We start from the raw sequence: 21,387 nt of genomic DNA, 5'->3' as shown, positions 1-21,387 counted from the left end.
GTTTGTACTGCTGGGAAGAGTTATAAGAGGACTTGTAACCTTGATAGTTGCCACAATTCTGTTGTCCTCGACCTCTGGATCCTCGAAAGGAATTATGCTTGTATTGTAGGGTGCCTAGGGCTTTCGCCGTTTCGGTATCCTTCTTAATACCTTGTAGCATGTCATCAATATGTTCACCGAAAAGTCTCTCCCCATCAAAAGGCATGTCGAGGACTTTGGCTTGCACTTCAGGCCGGAGTGCGGTGGCTTTAAGCCAGCCCTGGCGCCTTAAAACTGCTGCTCCCGCCAATTGACGGAAACCTGTGGAGGCGATATCCAACGCCACCTCTATCATCTCTGAGGCAGAGCGTTCACCCTCCAGCAAAATCTTCTTAACCTCTTCTTTCTGGTCTTCTGGGATCGCCCCTAGATATGGGGCAATATCTGCCCATATCTGTCGATTGTAGCGAACTATTAATGCCAGAGAATTTGCAGCCCTGATTGATAGGGCGGACATGGAGGAAAATCTCTTGCCAATGGCATCAAGTTTTCTTCCTTCTTTATCAGGAGGCGCTGTCATTGCCGCTGACGGATTGCTGGACTTCTGCTGAGCAGCCTGAGATATAACTGAATCAGGTTTAGTTTGGCCAGTTAAACATGCGGGTGCAGTGTCTGGGGCTTTGTATTTCTTTTCAAGCCTAGCCGGCACTGGAATGAGAGAAAAAGGAGTTTTCATTATTTTTAGTCCTTGCTCCCATATATAATCGATCACTGGAATGGAGCGAGCTGATCTCTTGAAGGGTTCTTTAAAATCATGAAGAAAACAGTCCTGCGTTTCCGATGCTATTTGGATGTTGAACCTTGCAGCCGCTCTTCCTACGATATTATGGAATCCCCTTAAGTCTTCAGGGGTTGAATCATCCTGTACTTGGTCTGGGGATAGTGGACCTGGGTCCGCATTATCATCAGAATCATCATCATGTATTTCACCTTCTTCATCTTGGGCCTCATCATTTCTCACTTCTTCCTCATATTCATCCTCATCCGTAGAGATTTGAGGAGGAAATGTCTCTTGCTCCTGATGCACATCTCGCGGGGGTGGCCGCTGTCGATGTGTAGGAGTTGTTGTTTCCTGTGGTACCTGTACTCCAGAGGCAGGAGAAGATGATGGAAATCTTTGTTTATAGTCTGAAATAAGAAATTGGAGGTCAGAAACAATTGAAGCTGGAAGGCACACCATAGGCTGAACAGTAGTATGTTGTTGAACTGTCTCCTGAATTGTAATTTCCTCAAAATCTTCATAGTCCGAACTCTCATGAACTTTGATGTTGAGATGAGAGGGACTGGATGCTATGGGAAACATGGTCTGTTCATCAGGATCTTCTGTTTCTAAAAACTGCGTTGGCAACAGCTGTTGGACCTTGCTGGGTGAAGTCATCTCTGGTGTAACCAAACATGATGACATTTTAAATCGTGTATATGTATACTTCAATGAGGGAGAGCCCTTAGATTGTAGATCCGTTGACGCGGTGTCCGTCGACGGTGAAGCATCCACCATTTTTGATGATGTAGCAGGTGTTTTCCTCGACTGCATTGTCGTCATTGAAGTCCTCGTCGACGACGACGACGATGTCTTCGTCGACGGCGGCGTCGACACTGTAGCCGTCGACGACGATGGCGTCGTCGACGGTCTTGTCGACGGTGGTGTCGTCGACGGTGGCGTCGATGACTTCGTCGACGGTATCCTCGCCGACGAGGAAATCTTCGCCGACGGCTGTATCTTCGTCGACGGCTGTATCCTCGTCGACGATGGGATCTTCGTCGACGATGAAGTCTTCGTCGACGATGGAATCTTCGTCGACGCTGGAAGCTTCGCTTTCGTCGACGATGAAGCAGACGACGACGGGAGCGCCGTCAAAAAAGCGGCGTCGACGGTTTTGTGACAGGAATGACAGAAGGTATTGACCTACCCATCGTCGACGACGTGGTAGTAGTCGATGCCATGGAGAAAGTAGACGCTGTGGATGTCGAAATGGAGACTGTCGACAAGGTCACAGGCAGGCTAGACGACACTATAGCAGGCTTCTTGAAGTCTGTCATCTGAAGAGAAGGTTTCTGAGGCTTGACCTTAGGATGACTCTCCATGGACTTTGGCTTCTTGTGAGGAGGCGCAACAGACTGATCTGGAGATGTCTGTCTAGGCCTTTTAGGAGCGGAGTGGAAGCTCCTGTAGGAACACTCGCTCTCACCTGAGGAGACTACCTGCTCTTTGTCCTTTAGTCTCTGGAGCCATAGTAGTAGTCGCCCTTCCCTGTCCTTCAACGTCTTGACCGGGAGAGTGCGACAAATCTTACATTCCTTGGCAGAATGCTGAGGATAGAGGCAATACAAGCAATCTTCATGCTTATCCTCTATATGTAACCTTATTTTACTACAAGAGGCACAGGGTCTAAAAAGCCCTTTTTTAGGAGTAGTAGACATATTAACTACCAAAACTCCCTTCTAATCCGAAACTTGAAGAATAAAAGGAAAAATCCAAAGATATAGGAAAAACCTGAGCAGAGCTCAGTGGAGACTCCCTTCAGCACGACGTGCGGTAGAAAATCTGAGGGACAAGGGCTCCTTCCAGGAAGGTCAGGAGGGTGATAAGGGCTGATTGGCTACTGGCCAAAGTTTGGTCCTTTTTACATAAGGACCTAGATAGGCTACTAATGTGAGGCCTCTGGCCTAGTACTAAGTATATGTCCTTGTGACATTACTATAATTATTTACCGGGGACTCCCACCCCGACGACGGGGAATGATTCAGGCATGTGAATCTATGAAAGATACCCATAATACTGGATAATTTTTATCTACCCGCTACCCAACACTTTCCCTACTGTTGCACTCGCTGGAGTGGGAATAGTAATTTTTACCCTTCCGCTATCCAACACTTTCCCTACTGCTGCACACTGTGGAGTGAGAATAGTAATTTGTACCCTTCCACTATCCAACACTTTCCCTACTGTTACACTCACTGAAGTGAGAATAGTAATTTTTACCCTTCCGCTATCCAACACTTTCCCTACTTTTACACTCACTGGAGTGCGAATAATAATTTTTATCTACCCGCTACCCAACACTTTCCCTACTGTTGCACTCCCTGGAGTTGGAATAGTCATTTTTACCCTCCCTCCATCCGACACTTTCCCTACTGTTGCACTCACTGGAGTGGGAATAGTAATTTATACCCACCCGCTATCCAACACTTTCCCTACTGTTGCACTCCCTGGAGTGGGAATAGTAATTTTTATCCACCAGCTATCTAACACTTTCCCTACTTTTGCACTTGCTGGAGTGGGAATAGTAATTTTTACCCACCCGCTATCCAACACTTTCCCTACTGTTGCACTCCCTGGAGTGGGAATAGTAATTTTTATCCACCTGCTATCCAACACTTTCCTTACTATTGCACTTGCTGGAGTGGGAATAGTAATTTTTACCCACCCGCTATCCAACACCTTACCTATGGTTACACTCGCTGGAGTGGGAATAGTAATTTTTACCCTCCCGCTAGCCAACACTTTCCCTAGTGTAGCACTCGTTGGAGTGGAAATAGTTATTTTATCCCCTACGCTATGCAATGTTTCCAGTAATGTTATATTTAATGTAGTGTAAAATATTATTTTGTAAAAAATATTTATTTTAATGTTTTAACTTATATTTCATAAATTTTTATATTATAGATATATATATATAGATATATATGTAATTATATTTTACATTATGTTTTTCATATTTTATAATTAAACATAATTATTTTTAATATTGTCAAGTTACTATATATAATAAAAAATAAAATGCATGTGTTTTACATTGTATTTATTATTTGTTAATTTTAACGTTTAATAATTATTTTTAATTATGTTTTACATAATTATATTGATTATTTAATCATTTTTGTATTACTTTTGAGACATTTAAAAAAGTCGATATTTTAGCAAACAATTTTATTGACAACGATATTAAGGATTCAATATTTTTGTACTTACCTGTTTGTAGATAGGAAGTCGATATTCTGTCATTATATATTTTTTCATCAACATTTTGTCAGGTCGATATTTTTCTCCTCGATATTCTGTCAGTGATCCAATGAGTTCACCTCGTGTATTAACCGTACTGCTAGCATTGTCTTGGCTACAGTGAAAGGCATCTGTTCTAATTTTGTAATGTTTAACATTGTTTATATAGCGCCTTTCTTAGCTATGACCTGTTGCCTATGTGTAAAATTAAAAGGTAAAAACCATTCTGTTGTGTTTAACCCATTCTATGCTTATGACGAGCCCAGCTCATCATGAGGCACAGTAGAGCTGTGCTCATGACGAGCTGGGCTTGTCATAACGGCTGCGGCCCTCCCACATGCAATTGATTCCCCGCCTGTGCAGGAGTATTAATCAGTGGGCGGAGTCGTGACAAGCCCAGCATGTCATGAGCATAGCTCCACTGTGCCTCATGATGAGCTGGGCTCGTCACGAGCACCGTGGCGCCGCGACCCCCCTCCTCCCGAAGGTGTTAAATAGCACTATGGCACATGGTGAGATTTTAAGACTTGTAATGTCCTACCCAAATGAATAATTGACCTAAGCTGACTCTGCCCATTGTATAAAGAAGACCTGCCATTTTGTTTAATGTCAATTGCAGACAAAATAATTTTATTCAAACTGTAAATACAAGTTGACAACTTAACCTATTATCAAGAACAGCAAGTGCCTTCTCTAAGCTAGCTTGATCAATTTGCCTTAAACCTATAGCAGCTTCCATTTGTGACAATTTCCATATCTCATTATAGGTAGAATACATTTATCTTTTAGAATACAAAGACCTAGGACCTAACAAAAAATCTTGCAATCCATGTCCTCCATAAGGAGAGAAAGATTTTCTTTTACCGCAGACAAAGTGGAATGTTGCAACCATTGCTGGCATAACTTTCCAATGGAATGGGTAGTAATCATCTCTGAGTGTGCAAATTTGTTCGTGTATATTTGAAGCTAGCCACTGAAGGAGTCAGACAATGTTCCCATTGTGCAAAATTGAAAATTGTACATGGAACACTAGCTCTATGTAAATAATGATGTGCATAGTAATGATAAAAATAAATTGCTCCATAATTAGCAGATTGAAGATACACATCTTCACTTTCAAATAGAGTATTCTATTCAAGCTCCGAGAGCATTGAGATAACTGTATTTACATCCCAATCATCAGAAATAAATCCAGGGGTAATCACATCACCCATTGCAACCTTAAAAACATAGGGAATCTGCAGTGTCTCTGTGAGACCAAACATTTCATATGGGATCTTATCCCAAACAATGCGAACAAGCACTAGGAAAGTAGAAATGTTCTCAAGGAACAGGCCTCTTTGCACTTTATGTGAAAATGATTGAGATATCATCTCCTCGCCTACGAGTTCTGCTGTAGAATGCTTTAGGAGATAATGTCCATTTATTAGCAAGATGAAAATGGTCACAAATCCAATCCAAAGAAACAGGAAAAGTAATGTAAGGCCATGGAGACATCAGATAACTGTGTTTCAGCCACAGAAAAAAAATCATGTACACCATGTAGTGAAGTGTCGGAAGAATCAGAAGAAAAGTCATCAACATTGACAAAGTAACAAGAAGCAGTCTATTGAAAAACAGGAGCCGTCATTGGAGGAAGAAAATTGGTGGACACCTACAAAGGTGTTCTTCATCATAAACAACTCTGTTGTTAGAATTAGCATAAGCATGCTGCTTGCTCAGATCCGAAATATGGCTTGTATTTGTAGTGGTAACAGCAATCCACAATAGTTAATTCCCCGCCCTCCCCAGCTGGGAGGAAACAATGTTGATATTACTTAAAACTTGTAGAGGTAATTACTGTAGGCTAGTGAGAGGGGTCAGGGGATTACTCAGGAGTCCTCGTGGCCTACTGTGTACTACTAGCCACATGATGCAATTTTACTTGATAAATGGAGACAAGTTGTTTGTCTTTACAACGAGCAAGTGCTGGCAAATTCACAGTTCTTGTACCTTCAACGCTGATGATTGGCACTGGTGCATGGTATGATTTACTAAACTCCTTCTTTACTGCAATCCTCTCTTGAACTAGATCTCCAGCTTTTGGAATCCAGCCGGAAGTGCTGCTTGCCCCTTCACTTTATCAGCAGTAGGCCTTTTAGAAAGGTCATTAGACTGCTCATCCCGTTAGTCTTGTATTTCCTGTAACAAAGCAAAACTTTCATTTATGTCAAAAGCTGTATCTGCTGCCACTGCACCAGGACTGTCAAGATCTGGAACATACATCTGGATGCCAAACAGGACTTTGTATGGGTTTCTGCCACTCACAGATAATCTAGGTAGAATACTTAATTCTGTCTCAACTCCATACAAGTGAAGGATTCAACTACAACCTGAACCTGATTGTCTAGCTGTTAAGGATTGCTTTAACTCATGGTTTTTCCTCTACACCATTGAATTTCCCTCAGGATGATAGGGCGAGGGATAATGCACAGTGAAACCCAAGACCTGCAAATCTTTAATAACAGAGTGAGCATCAGTCGATCATTGTGGCCTCACCCTTAGGAAGCCTGAGCAAGAATCTACAGCAAGTAGGATTCATTTAAATGCACCATTCAAATTTCGAGGACTGCAATGATCTAGTTACACACATTGTAGTGGTTTGTTTGAAACTAAGAGGGGTCTGCAGTGGGTGAGCAATGGTGGAGCTTTTAATTTGTCGGCAGATGTCACAGCTAAGGACATACTGTTTTGTCTTTGTACAGACCATGCCACCAATAGCCCTTCTGTAATAAGGAAGTTTTGAGTGCCACACCAGTATGAGAAGATGCTAAACCCTCATAGGCAGCTAGGATTACCCTCCCCAAGGATGGTAGCTAAAAGAAATATTTTAGGCACTTAAGTGGGAGGAATATTTTGCTGGACATTTTTTAGGTAAAGGGGGGCCTTTGTGCACAGCATTGACGGCAGCCATGTAATCTTCATCCACCCGCATGTGAGAATGAGTAATCGTAGCTACAGTAGCAGTCATCACTGCAGATTTGGTAGCTTCATCTGCCAATGAATTACCTAAAATGTGTACTCCAACACTCTGGTGACTCAATGAGTGTATGACAAGAGCCTGTGGCAAACTGCCTTTAAGTTGTGCCATCTTTCCCCAAAGCAGCTTGTGCTTTGTAACAATTTTTCCTTTGAGGATATGAATCCATTCAGGTGCCAGTAATGTACATTTTTATTAAAAGACTGGACACAGGGATAAGAATCACACACCATGAGTGTGGGGAATTCAGGATCCATATTCTCTAGTGCCAGAACTTAGGGGGTCATTAGGATGGTGGACGGACTTAGTCCGCCCGCCATCCTATCGGTTATTGGGACTGCCCGACATAAGGGCAGGGGTCCCGTGGGGGGGTATTAGGATGCGCCCGCCACTGTGGTGGGCGCATCCTGCATTTTTAGCATTGTGATGGAATTCTCTGCAACTTATTGAAAATACTTTGACGTATAGAAGCGGAGTTCAAGTCGAGTGATGAACTCCGCTGGCTGCACTCTTTATACAAGGTAAGCACAGCAGCCTATATATACAATGCCTTCATAGCAATGCATTAGAAATAAGTTGCCATAACGGGCGTCAGTAACACAATAGGCACTTCCATATAGACACCACTTGAACGCAGCACTATAACAAGTAAAATGTACCAGGTACAATGCACTCGTAAAACTGTAGTGTAACTTTTATTTATGAAAGGAGAGAGGGCCATATTATTAAACCTTGGCAACAGAATTATCGCCACTTTATCGGCAGTAAACTGCGACTAAAGTGGCCATGATAGGTTTGATAATATGCTCCATGGAATTCCAATCGAAGCTCATGTTAGATGTGAAGGACATCTGACATGAGCTTCGATTGGAATTCCATAGAGCATATTATCAAACCCATTATCGCCACTTTAGCGACACTTTCCTGCCGATAAAGTGGCAATAATTTTTGTCGCCAAAGGCTTGATATTATGGCCCAGAATGCGTAGTGTACAGCAGCTTTTCTGTAAAATGTATTATTACCTCCGAGCAGTGACAACAGATAGGTTACAACAGTCTGACAAACAGATCATCAACCTTATTTCGCCACTTTTGAGTCACTTTTAACCACTTGGATGCTAAGCCTATTTGTTGATTCCCATGTAATTTCCATTGAAATCAATGGAAACTCCATGACGAGTTACCCTTGTCATTAGCACTGAAGGGGTTAACATGGGTAAAGTGATGCAAAGAGCTAGTAAATCTACGTCTGGTTCAACAAAAAAAATCTCAACTCCAGACTCTGCGACACAGTTTAATGTTGTTTTCTCTCTCTCTCACTCTCTGTGACATCATTTCTCTATCTCTCTTAAACTTAGATACTGCTGTCTATTTGGACATGAAGAAGATCAGCCCACCTGAAGTTGTCCATCCCAGTGGCTACAACGGTAAGCACAGAGGCCTAGATCTACAAATCCTTCATAGGAATGCATTAGAAATAAGTCGCCATAATGGGCGTCAGTAACGCAATAGGCACTTCCATATAGACACCACTTGAACGCGGCACTATAACAGAACAGGAATATACGAGTCACACTGCACACGTAAAACTGTAGAGTTACCACAACTTATAATGCTTTAGCTCATTTACTCACATCTACATAATTCTAAACTCTAATTTTCTTTTTTCTTTTGCAGATTACCAATCGGACACCTTTTGGAATCCATTTCACAATTTCTTTATAACATTGTTTAACTTCTTTTGCCAGTTCTAATATAGTTATAATTGAGTTTCGTTTATATTTATTGTTTAATAAAAGTTAATTGAGTTTTGTTTATATTTATTGTTTAATAAAAGTTAATAAAAAAAACGACATATTTCTTTTATTTTGTGGTGGAGGGGTATGACGGTCCACAATAAAAATAATGTTGGAATACTATAGTAAAATATTCAATACTAGGATTGAAAACTACTGAGTTCTAACTAACTGATATAATAAATACAACGGTGAGAAACTACTATAATGGCGGTGGACGGAGTACGTAATCAACGTTTGGCGCCTCGGCACTACCTTTCAAATAAATATATAAAAAATATGACTATTAATACAGTACAAAAGTACAGCACCGGATGAATCACATGAACCGGGAAAAGAATGCGACAGATTTACTAACTGATATAAACAAAGGTTTGCTTGTTGAACTTGAAGAAAAAAACATGAACTTCGAAACAACGCTGAGCATGCGAAGAGAGTACAACTGCTACACCAAAAAAAAAGGAAAGCTTTACATACAAAAGGCGATACATTATCGCCACTTTCATCTACAGGAAACTGCCGATAAAGCAGTGATAATGTGCATGATAATAGGCCCTTGTAACTTCCCATAGCAGCCCAGGTTCTGATCCTAACCTAGGCTGCTATGATTATTCACAAATACATATTATCAAGCCCATTATCTCTGCTTTATCGGCAGTTTCCTGCCAATAAATGCGATCATAATGTATCGCCTTTTGTTGACAATATAGACCATTGCTCTTTTTTTTCACCAGTAAACTTAGATGCATATTATCAAGGACCGGTGTTAAAATGATCGCAGTTTTATTGGCAAGAAACTGCTGATAAAACGGCGATAATGAGCTTCATAATACGGCCTTCTTATTTCCCACAGAACCCCATGTCAGCACCAGAACATACACTTCTATGGGAATTTACAAGGACGTATCATCAACCCCACCCTCCCAACATTAATAAAAAAACTCCAGACAATTCACGTACCCGGAGCTGGAAGGTCATTTTACATATCACTGCCCCAGAAAGGTGGAGTTCCCCGCGACGTGTACGAGGAGAGCGAGACACCTCAAAACATATATTGACCCGAGGGGTGCCGCTCACCGAGACTGCGGGGAGTAGGACCGTAACCCCCCCGCATATTTCAAAATAAAACCAGAGGAGTGCCGTTCCCCAGTGCTCGGGACACCTTACAAGCCCCCATTATGCAGAAAAATTGCCCCCGTAATTTACCCCCCCAGAACCTAATTAATAAAACGGACTTCTACTTTGTTTTTCACCTTTTCCACCACATACAAGTACTGCACTAGTACCCCGCCATTTTTTATTTTTTTTTAAATAAAAATTGAGCCTCAAGATCCATGTACCACCCCCTGACCAAGATTATAGGCTCAGAATGTTTCTACCCTGCCCCCTTTCCTTATTTCTCAACTTTGTTTTACTGTTTTCTTGTGACTCTGCTCTTCCGACAAACAACATGGCTGCCAATACTTCCTGGTTTGGAGTATTGACAGCCAATCAGCATGCAGCTCCTGCTCGTAATTGTAGGTATTTACATACGCGTACGCCGCGATTGTTCTTTAAAAAAAAATAGAGCCTAAACATCCATATACGACCCACTAGGCAAGCCTAGAGGGTCAGAATATCTCTACCCTACCCCCTTCCCTTATTTCTCAACTTTGTTTTACTGTTTTCTTGTGACTCGGTTCTAGCGAGGCACAAGATGGCAGCCAACACTTCCTGGTTTCGAGTGTTGATAGACAGTTCACGGCCAATCAGCATGCAGCTCGCGCTCGTAATTGAACAGATTTCAGTACACGTACTGAACTCCGACTCTAGATATCGCTATGATTTTACTTGCAATTTTCTCAGAAACTACTGAACGGATTTACACAAATTTTGTGTAATTCCGTTCAGCCGTTCAGGCTGTAGCCCTGGCTAAAGGTCCCTATGGAAAATTGCATGGGGAAAACGTGTTTTGGGACCCCCTTTTTTCTCAGCCCCCACTTGACGAATCACCCCCAAACTTTCAGGGAAGGTGCGGAACCAAGCAGGCCATTTTCTTGGAGAAATTCACGAAGATTCGTCCACCGGCGCCAAAGTTATTCCAATTAGAATGTTGTGGATTTCCTATGGAAACTAGGTCCTAACTGTAACTACCTACTGGCGACAAGCTTAACTAATTATGTTGAAGAGCAGAGGGTTCCAAGGGGCCTTAGGGTTCACACAGTACCCTCTTACGAACATCCCGACCCGTAACTCCTAACGGATTGGTTTGAGCACACTGCATCTTACTGCAAAGGCACTCTGAAAATTCTAGTCAAATACGCCTGGAGTGACAGGGAGAAGGCGTTGGCAGAAATTACATCAATTGATGAAGAATTGGAGAAAGAAGTGGATCCTGGACAGAGAGCATGGATATCCCAGATGAGAGATCAAATGAAGGCGAGACTCATCAAATATGAGCAGAAAATAAGAATGCGCAAACAAGAAAAAAATGAGCGCGACGCAAATGACTATCATACGGGACGCGTACTGACATACGCCAAGAAATACGATGCTCCACAAAAGGCTCTCCAGAAAGGGACTGAGACTGGCCATGGTGTGTGTGCTAATGTAACACCAGAGATAGAGCCTGCCACCTCGGAGTCTGATCTCACTGAGAACGAATCTGGAGATGAACAACAAGGGATTGGTGGCCCAGGAAACCGCAATGCAGTCTATGCCACGCAAGGTGCTCGACCCAAGAGAACTCCTTTTCAGGAGGAGTTCGAAATCATCAGAAAGTCCTGGCTGCGCGATGGCAAGAACAAACCGCCAGACGCGGATGCAACATCATCTGCAGAAAAACAAGGAGGACAAGGAGGGCAGGTGGCGGGAAGAGGAGGCAGAAGCAATGCAAGAGCCTTGCGTTGGTCCAACCGCAATGCGAGCAAGAAATAATGAACATCGAGGAGCAGGACCCTGGCAACCAAACTAATCTGACAGTAGTCAATTTGACAAATTTGACAAAGAGAAATTTGACAGACGCTGAAACGGAAGTGTTGAGCCTGGGCCTTACTTTCTGCCCCACCAATGATCTTGAATACACACAAACAAGAATAGACCTGTTCCGCTTTACCAGGAAACTTAAACTCCACAAACATTTTAAATTACGTCCCCACCTGAAAGATCGCAATAAGAAAGGCACTAGAATATCGGCAACGGATTCTCTCAGCAGCAGAGACCTACCAGCTATCGAGACCCTTGAGGATTTACGCTCAGAACAGGAACATGATGTGAGCAACTTAAAAATTGCACAACGGGCTATCCTCCAAGGAATCGAGCAAGAAAGGGACGAAAGCATGTTCAAACCCGTCTCTACCTTTGTGCCACAATCACCATGGGAGGCTGTGGACGTATTTACTGAGGCTATGAAGAACGACCTCTTACAGTACAGGAAAGCGGAAAATCGCACTTCTAAGAACAACATCACTGAACACCAGCGATCGGCGCTGATGGACCTGACCAATGATAAAACTCTGGTGATCAAGCCCTCTGCTAAAGGGGGAAACGTGGTCTTAATGAGCAGAGACCACTATAAAGAAGAAGCACTGAGGCAACTCGCAGATAAAAAATTCTACACGGAATGTACATCTGCGGCATACCAACAGAGTATCACACAATATGAGACATTTATACAGAAGTGATACAGCCTCAAGATGCTGGGAAAAGATGAACATCTCTTCTTAAGGAACAACACCCCATTTGCACCTACCTTCTATCACCTCCCCAAATTACATAAGAGTATGGACCGTCCCCCTGGTCGCCCAATCATCTCATCCATTGGCAGCTTAACAGAAAACATGTCACGTTTTGTAGATAATGTATTGTTTCCTTTGGTAGTGAAACTAAAATCCTACATACGGGATACCAAAGATTTTCTAACCAAAATCCAGGAGTTAACATGGAGCCCTGGATATCTGCTAATGGTGCTGGATATTACCAGCCTATATACATGCATAGAACATGGGCGAGGCCTAGAGGCCGTCAGATACTTTCTAGAACAGCGCCAAATGAGATTTGCTAGACACAATGAAATGATCATTGAATTTATTGAGTTCTGTCTGACTCACAATATCTTCCTTTTTGAGGACCAGCTATACATCCAAAGGTCCGGTACCGCGATGGGCACCTGCTTCGCCCCCAGCTATGCGAACCTGTTAGTTGGCTGGTGGGAGGAGCGGGTGCCCAGAAGCTGTACAGTGGGTCAATACACTGGGGAGGTGATTTGCTGGCACCGTTACATCGACGATTTGTTTATTGTCTGGAACGGTGGCATGAATACAGCGGAGGAATTCATCAGAGTATTGAACACCAATGACCTCGACCTGCACTTCTCGGGTTCAGTTAGTCCGGTGGCAGCGGACTACTTGGATCTGAGAGTGTTCGACGAGGGGGGCCACCTGCATACCACCCTCTATAGGAAGGAAACTGCTGGCAATTCGACACTCTTTGCCAGCAGCAGCCATCCTCCCCAGCTAAAAAACAGCATTCCCTACGGAGAGCTACTTAGACTCCGAAGGAATTGCTCAAGGGACTCTGATTTCGAGGCGGCTGCCTCGGAGTGTCTAGCGCGCTTTTCCATCTGGGGATATGGTGAGAAACTATTGAACAACACACTTAAGAAGGTCAGAAGGGTAGAAAGGGCACCACTCCTGGCTACTGACAACCAGGCTGTAGGCAGAGAGAAGAAAGCGGCAGGGAAAAAAGGGAAGTTCCGGTTGATCACCCCTTATTCATTAGGTGCCAAAGATTTAAGAACTATGCGTAACAGGAACTGGCATATACTACAAACAGACAGCATACTTAAGGAGGATTTACCAGCTTATCCCCTAATTACATTCAGCAGGGCTAGATCACTTGGCGACATGCTGGTCTCCAGTCATCTGGAGAAACTGACACCAAAAACTAATACCTTGAAGCAAATGGCGGGAGTCTTTCCCTGTGGGCACTGTAAGGCCTGTGCCGGGAGTAGAAGAGTGTTATCATATACCATACCGGACACGGGAAATACAGTGCCCATCAAGAAATGTATAACCTGCAGCTACCAGTTTGTTGTATACTGCTTGCTCTGCCCGTGTGGCCTCCGCTACATCGGCAGCACAATTAAGGAACTCAAACTGAGGATATTGGAACATCTCCGGGCAATCGAGAAGGTAGACACCGCTTACCCGGTTGCCCGGCATTTTGCCGAAGAACACGGCAAAGATCGCAATAAGCTCCAATTCTTTGGGTTGGACATTGTTCCACCTAATGTTAGAGGAGGCGATCGGCTGAGAAGACTCCGCAGGTTGGAATCAAGGTACATTATAGACCTTTCCACCAAACACCGAAGAGGACTTAATAGTGGAGAGGAACTGTCATTCCACTTAGGCAAATGAGATTGAAATAACTATATCACCTCCTGGAAATGGTCTATCACTAGTATGTCTTTGATGCTTTTGATGTCTTTTGATATGCCACGTACTGTTTGATTGCCATGTATATATTTTTTGCACTTCTCTTCGCATAGTTAGATCTCTCTTGTCTTTTGCCCTGCACTTATTTACCATCTACATAGCTCTTGCAGGGCTCAAGATATGTAAATATGTATATATGTATATATGAGTATACATAGAGAATCTTGATAGGCGAAGGCTATCTACTATACTTTACATCAATGATAAGAAGGAAGCGATTAACAACATAAGCTTAACCTACCCTCTGAATCAGATCACAATGGAATCGACAATCGATACAATGTAAATAGCTTGCATAATAGGCTTTTGATATCTATTGAACATTGTTTTCATTTTCGTCTTTTGATGTTTTTTTTATATTTTCTAAAATATCTTCTGAATATTGCATTGATTGTAAATAGAGCCTGATGAACATTGATGATTCTAAGAAATCTAAAAATCGTATAAGTCCGATAATTTCTGATGATTTATATTGTTATTTTTCCTTAATTAACTGCATTGTTATTCTCAGTATATGCTTAATGCAAGAATTATGAGTAGACACTGTGTACATAGGACATTAGCCGATCCACGGCTTTATTGAATGTCACAATCAATTGACATTCTATAATTTTTATACCCTCTTATTGGATATAACACCACTCCAAAATGGCGCCCTCATCGGCGTATGAGGGTTGAGTCCTATGTCAGTGTTAATGATTGCTAAAAAACGTTATTAACTTGCTGTTTGCATGTCACGAGTGACACACTGACGAAGGCTCACGCCGAAACGCGTCTTGTGCTTTTTCCACGATAATAAATCACCGTGCAATCTCCATTCCTTGAGTGCTGCTTTCTTTTCTTGTCAACTGAGAGTTTTGAGCGAAATATATATATATATTATATATGTATATACACACAATAAAACAATATATGTTCAGTGATAAAAAAAGATCTTTAGATACAAAAGTTTGTTTAAAAAATATCTTGGCATGACATTATTAGCAGCACCACCGACGAATCAGGGCCCTGCCGGACAACGGCGAGACCGCGGCCTTCATCCTCCTGGAATTCTCAGCCGCTTTTGACACGGTCTGCCACCGCACCCTACGCACTCGCCTCCATGACGCAGGAATATGCGGCAAAGCACTGGACTAGACCACCTCCTTCCTCTCCGACAGAACACAGAGTGTCCGTGTTAGACCTGTCAGCCCTTTGGGTGGTCCCTCCAGTTATTATTTATTTTGTCCCCTTTTTGCCCCTCATAACCTTCATTTTTTATGTCCACTGGGAATTTTTCAGGTGTTGACCAGGGGGTTAAGTGCTCCTTGACCCCATAGTTCCTCTCATAACCAGAAATCCCTCCTTTTCTGAGGTAAAGCCTAGATGCCTAAAATGGTGGACAGTAACTGCCATAACGGTCACCTCAGGAGAAGGACCCATAGGTTAGAATAGGGACATTCAAGAACCTTCTGGACCCTGCTGGACCTTTTGAGGGGAGCCTATATAAGGCGGAATGTTAGGCAGCCATTTTAGAAGTGACTAGTGAGAAGGGTGAGCTGAGAGACGTGGTCTGGAGATCAAGAGCGAGCTGGAGTCCAGGCTGAGGAGCGAGGAGGAGGGCGCGCAGTAGAGGGTCTGACAGCCTCTGGGGGCTGCTCCCTCTCCACTGACTGTAACCCCCTCTCATCCATAGATCTGACCCGGTAGAGCTGTCTCCTCACGAGATTCCGGAGGTACCGGAGGAGAGTGACCACCTTACCTCTAGAGAAATTCGTTAAGGAAGGTCCACGGAGAACTCCTAAGTAAGCGCAGCTGGGATTAAGTTATAGGGGGATCACGAGAATAAGAACCTTCCCCCCCGTGGAGACAATATGTACGTCGATGTTTCCTAGCGTCAGGTGAAGAAATTCCACATAGCGACCGCATGACCGGTGTGAAGTTGCCCCCCCCCCCCCACTTACTGCATAGCTGAAGTCTATCTGAGGCCGGCTTGAGCCCTCGGTGGCCGCCGCTTCCCTGAGCCTGTGGGAGGCTGAATGCCAGATCTGCGTGGTCTCAAGAAAGGAGGCGGGGAGGGGGCGCTGTGAGGAGGAAGAGTGGAAGCAGCGTCTTTCAGGGAACGGGAGCCAAGCGAGACTCGACAGCGACGAGGAGAAGCCTTGGAGCTTGTAGGCGGTCCTGTCTCTGGAGGCCGGAAGGGGAGAGGCAAGAGTGTGGGAAGCCGGGAAGGGAGGAGCCCGAAGCTCGGAGGGCCGTGTGGAGGAAGGAAAAGAAAGCGCAAACGTAAAGCGCATCCGTCCCTCGGAGCCTTCACACACGGAAGCGGCTGCCTCAGCGTAGCAGGCCGTTGTTAACCCCTACCTTCCCCGCTTTGACTTGGTGAGCCTCTTAACTGCTAGTAACGGCCGGGTGCATCTGGAAAGAAGTAAGCTGGGAGGCAGGCTGGAAAACGGAGGGAATTGAAACCACTCTGTAAACGCTCCCTACACACCTAGCAGGCCAGGAAGCTTTAGAGAATACAGCCTACACGAAGTTAATAGGGGAAAGGAACTAAAGGTATTAGAGCTTACAAGGGAAGAAGGTTGACACCTCTGGAGTATGACAAATGTGACAGTCTTCTGCCCTCGTTTATGACTTTGTGAATTACAGAGGCTGGGGGAGAACAAAGGGAATATTCTGGTTAAGAGTTCATTTGAGCACTATTTCCTCTAGATCTGATTTTACTGTACTATCTGGTGATTGCATCCTCTGATTCGATAATACAGTGGGAATATATGATTAATGAAAGCCTAGTCTAACTGTAAGAGGGATCTAAGTTGGTTGAAAACCAGGTTGATGAAATACAAGAATTGTACGTACCTAAGAAGAAGGATTTGTCATAGTAACCTCTTACCAGAGAGAGGAGGGAAGTGACATTAATGCTTGATAAAAGTTTTCATATTGTCAATAATTTCATGTGAAGCTAATTGTGTGCTGAAACAAAAATACTGCTAAGAAACTAAGAGAAACCACAGAGAGAATTTTTATAAAAAACAGCCGTATTTTTCTAATTGGTGTAGTGTCGTTATTTTTGAATGGATGGACGCTTTGTTACTGTGAGGGTGTGACGCAAGCTTAACATGTTTGACCTCTAGTTTAGTACTGTCCACTTGGTGCCAGGCTACCCTACGTGACTTGGAGACCCCAGGTCCAACATAATTGGTGTCCAGCGGTGGGATTAGAACTGTGCTTGCGTCCACTCTATAGTAACAAAGTGTACTCCATAGGCCTACACCTGGAGTTTTCTCCTGGCGGACTTCCTAATTATTTCTTTTGGTTTTTCCAAATTTACTCCTGGTGGTGGGTGGAGGTAGCTTCGAATTATCCTTTGAACCAATTCCTTCCGAGTGGCTGTCCCTATATCTCTCATTAGCAAAATGGAATTTGCTATGGAAGAATTGGAGACCTATACTACAGCCCAGCTTAGAGACTTTTGCCAGAAGATGGGAGTATTTTTTAAGCGTGGTGCTAAGAAGGGGGAACTCCAGACCAGTTTGAGGGCGTGGGTGGCAGCACATGGAGAGGGGAAGGAGGAGGTAGAGGGGACGGACCGGGACAAGGTCATAGGGGTAGATGGATTGTTCCAACCCGAGATGGGGAACCTACTACCAGGACCTAGGACCCTTTCAAGGGAGGGCAGCAGTGTCTCCGCGAGAAGCTTGACTGAAGCCGAACTAGCTGATAGGAGGGTAAAAAGACAGCTAAAGTGGGAGTTAGCCAGGTTGGAAAAGGAGAGGGAGGAGCAGAGGATGGCTCACGAGTTGAAACTTAGGGAGCTAGATCTCAAGGCCCTACAGATAGGAACCTCCAACTCTCCAAACGGTGGCAGCGAAACCAAGGATTTGGCCAGGGAACCCAGACCCTACCTAACTAGGGACGTAGTCGCCAGCTACAGTACTGGGGATGACATCGCCAAGTGGCTGGCTGCCTATGAGGTCTCCTTAAGAGCCCATGGGATCCTGGAAAAACACTGGGGGGGTGGCTTGTACAAATACATGCCTCCTGCGGGAAGGGATACACTTTTGGCCCTAGAGCAGGAAGAGCAGACCCACTACCCCACCATGAAAGTGGCGCTGATCAAGAAGTTTGGACTGACTCCAGAAAAATACCGTCAAAAGTTCAGGGATAGTCACAAATTAGGCACACAGAATTGGGTGGATTTCTTGGACTACGCAAAGAAGGCACTAGAGGGCTGGGTGCAAGGCAGCGAGGTAGGAGACTATGAGGGGTTGTACGACCTTATTCTCAGGGAGCACCTACTCGAGAAATGTTTTCCCGAGCTGCGTCAACACCTGGTGGACAGCAAGCTGACCAACCCCCGGAAGCTTGCAGAGGAGGCGGACATCTGGGCAAGTACCCGGGTGTCCTCAAAGGGGACTGGAGGGGATTCCCAAAGGGCCGGACAGGGCGCCCTCCAGAAGAAAGAGGGGGGAGATAAAAAGCAGGAGTTCTCAAAAGGCCCCCAAAACAGTTTCCAGGGAAAGGGAACAGGATTCACCCCTAAGGTTAACCCACCCCGAAACCCTCATCCTGGCCAAAGCCAGCAGCCAAGGGTTGTCCACTGCTTTGAGTGTGGTGGTGTTGGACATTATAAGGAAGATGTCAAGTGCCCAAAGAGACCACCCCCTCCCACCGGAGGTAAAGCCCCAGGATTAGCTAGTGTAGTGCTCGGGGAGGAGTTGCCCTTAGATAAGGGGGGTGAGTGGGCGGGTGTCACCTTAGTGTCCCTGGGAGATCGGGAGATGGTTCCTAAGATCCAGGTGCCCTCAAATACTGTCAAGTATGGGCAATGGGTCACCATCAATGGCCAAAGAGGGGAGGCTCTGAGAGACACAGGAGCCAGTATGACTATGGTAAGGAGTCAACTGGTGTCTCCGGAGCAATGTGATTCCACATGTACTCCACCCCGCCGCGATGGCTGACGGCATATTGGGCCACTACCCTGTGGCCGAGGTTCCCTTTGAGTGGGAAGGGGTTGCAGGTTCACTTCGAGTTGCCGTAAGCCCTGCCGTGCCAGTCGATTGTCTGTTGGGAAATGACATGGAGCACAATGCTTGGAAGGAGGTGGAATACCGGACTCATTCGGAGATGCTGCGTACACCTGACTGGGCCTGTGCTAGCACAAGGTCCGCGACTACCCGGAGGGGGAGTTCGCATGGGCTGGAGCCTGGAACAATGGCCCAACCCGCTGCCAAAAAGGGAAAGAACCGAGGACAGGACAAGCCTGCTTCGGCTTCCACGCTCCATGAGACAGATCGGCCATCTGCGGTGGTGGACCAGGAGTCCGTGGGGGGGGAGGAAGTAGTCTCCCTGGAGGACCTACCTATCCCTGCTGAGTGGCATGTGGAGGGAGAGCCTACCAGGGAGGAGTTTTGTAAGGGCCAGAAGGAGTGCCCTACCCTTGAGGGACTGAGGCGACAGGCCAAAGCCCAGGCAGCAGGGAACGTTGCTGGGAACTACCATATTTACTGGGAGGACGGACTCCTCTACAGTGAACCGAAAGTACCTTTGCCCGGGTCATCACCGGCCCTGGTAGTCCCTCAACGGTACAGAGCCTTTCTTTTAGAACTGGCTCATGAGATTCCCTTGGCAGGACACTTAGGACAGGACAAGACCTTTGCCCGGCTTGTCCCCCACTTCTACTGGCCTCAGATGAAAGTGGCATCCGACACATACTTCCGGACATGTGTATCCTGACAATCCAGTGGGAAAACAGGGGTGAAGCTGAAAGCTCCCCTGGAACCACTTCCCGTCGTTAGCACCCCCTTTGAAAGGGTGGGCATCGACATTGTGGGGCCATTGGATCCACCAACTACAGCTGGTCACAGGTTTATCCTGGTTCTGGTGGATCACACCACACGGTACCCAGAGGCAATTCCTCTGAGAACTGTCAGTGCACCTGTAGTGGCTAGGGCCCTGATGGGGATCTTTACCCGAGTGGGTTTCCCCAAGGAAGTTGTGTCTGACAGGGGGACCAACTTCATGTCAGCGTACATGCGGGCTATGTGGAAGGAGTGTGGAGTTACCTACCGGTTTACCACTCCTTATCACCCACAGACAAATGGTCTGGTGGAAAGGTTCAACAAGACCTTGAAAGGCATGATAAGAAGTCTGTCTGAGAGCCTGCGGAGGAAATGGGACGTCCTCCTCCCCTGTTTGCTGTTTTCCTACAGGGAAGTGCCACAGAAAAAAAGTCCACATTTGTAAAGCGCACAATCACCCGTAAGGGTCTCTAGGCGCTGGGGGCCGTCGGGAAGATTAAGCGAGCTATTGCCCAGAGTCACATGGTGCTGGGCTAACCTGCCGCCGGGGATCGAACCGTGGTCCCCAGATTCCAGCGTCAGTCGCCCTGGCCGCGGCGCCACACCTCCGAGCTTCTGTATGGGCACCCTGTGCGTGGACCTCTCAGCCTGGTGAAAGATGGATGGGAAAAGTCTCCCAAGAAGCTTCCCCAGGATGTGGTGAGCTACATGCTGGCTTTCCGGAGCCAAATGGCTAAGTTGTGGAAGCAAGCTTCTGAAAACTTGGAAGCCAGCCAAGCAGTGATGAAAGAGAGGTATGACCACAACGCTCACTCTGTGGAGTTGGAGCCTGGCCAGAAAGTGTGGGTGATGGAACCTGGAGAGCTAAGTGCCCTCCAGGATCGCTGGACAGGCCCCTTTGAGGTGTTGGAGAAGAAGGGTAAGGCCACCTATCTGGTGGATCTTAAGACCCCTCGACAGCCCCTACGGGTGCTGCATGCCAATCGCCTCAAACCCCACCATGAGAGGCCTGAGGTCATCTTGATGATGGTGACTGATGGAGGAGAGGAAGCGGAAAGCAAGCCTCTCCCTGACCTTTTTTCGTCTCAGGAAAAGGATGGGTCGGTGGAGGGAGTGATTCTCTCCCCATCCCTAACTCCTGAGCAGCGTGAGGACTGCCGCCAAATATTGGAGCAGTACTCTTCGTTGTTCTCCCTTGTCCCAGGAAGGACCCACCTGTGTACCCATGATGTGGACACAGGAGACAGCCCACCAGTGAAGTCTAAGACCTACCG

General features: G+C 45.5%; 1 protein-coding gene and 1 pseudogene across 1 annotated transcript in view; one reads left to right on the top strand and one right to left on the bottom strand.

Annotated features, from left to right (window-relative positions):
- NOVA1 (NOVA alternative splicing regulator 1) overlaps positions 1–21,387 on the bottom strand; it is a 635,377-nt gene that overhangs the window by 483,240 nt on the left and 130,750 nt on the right. The window lies entirely within an intron of this gene.
- The window catches only part of LOC144782585 (thymidylate synthase-like), a 39,474-nt pseudogene continuing 31,235 nt past the window's right edge, over positions 13,149–21,387 (top strand).

The sequence above is a fragment of the Lissotriton helveticus genome, chromosome 9, assembly GCF_964261635.1.
Source record: "Lissotriton helveticus chromosome 9, aLisHel1.1, whole genome shotgun sequence".
NCBI lineage: Eukaryota > Metazoa > Chordata > Amphibia > Caudata > Salamandridae > Lissotriton > Lissotriton helveticus.
The sequence above is the reverse complement of the archived record's forward strand: the minus strand, read 5'-3'. Positions and strand labels throughout refer to the sequence as shown.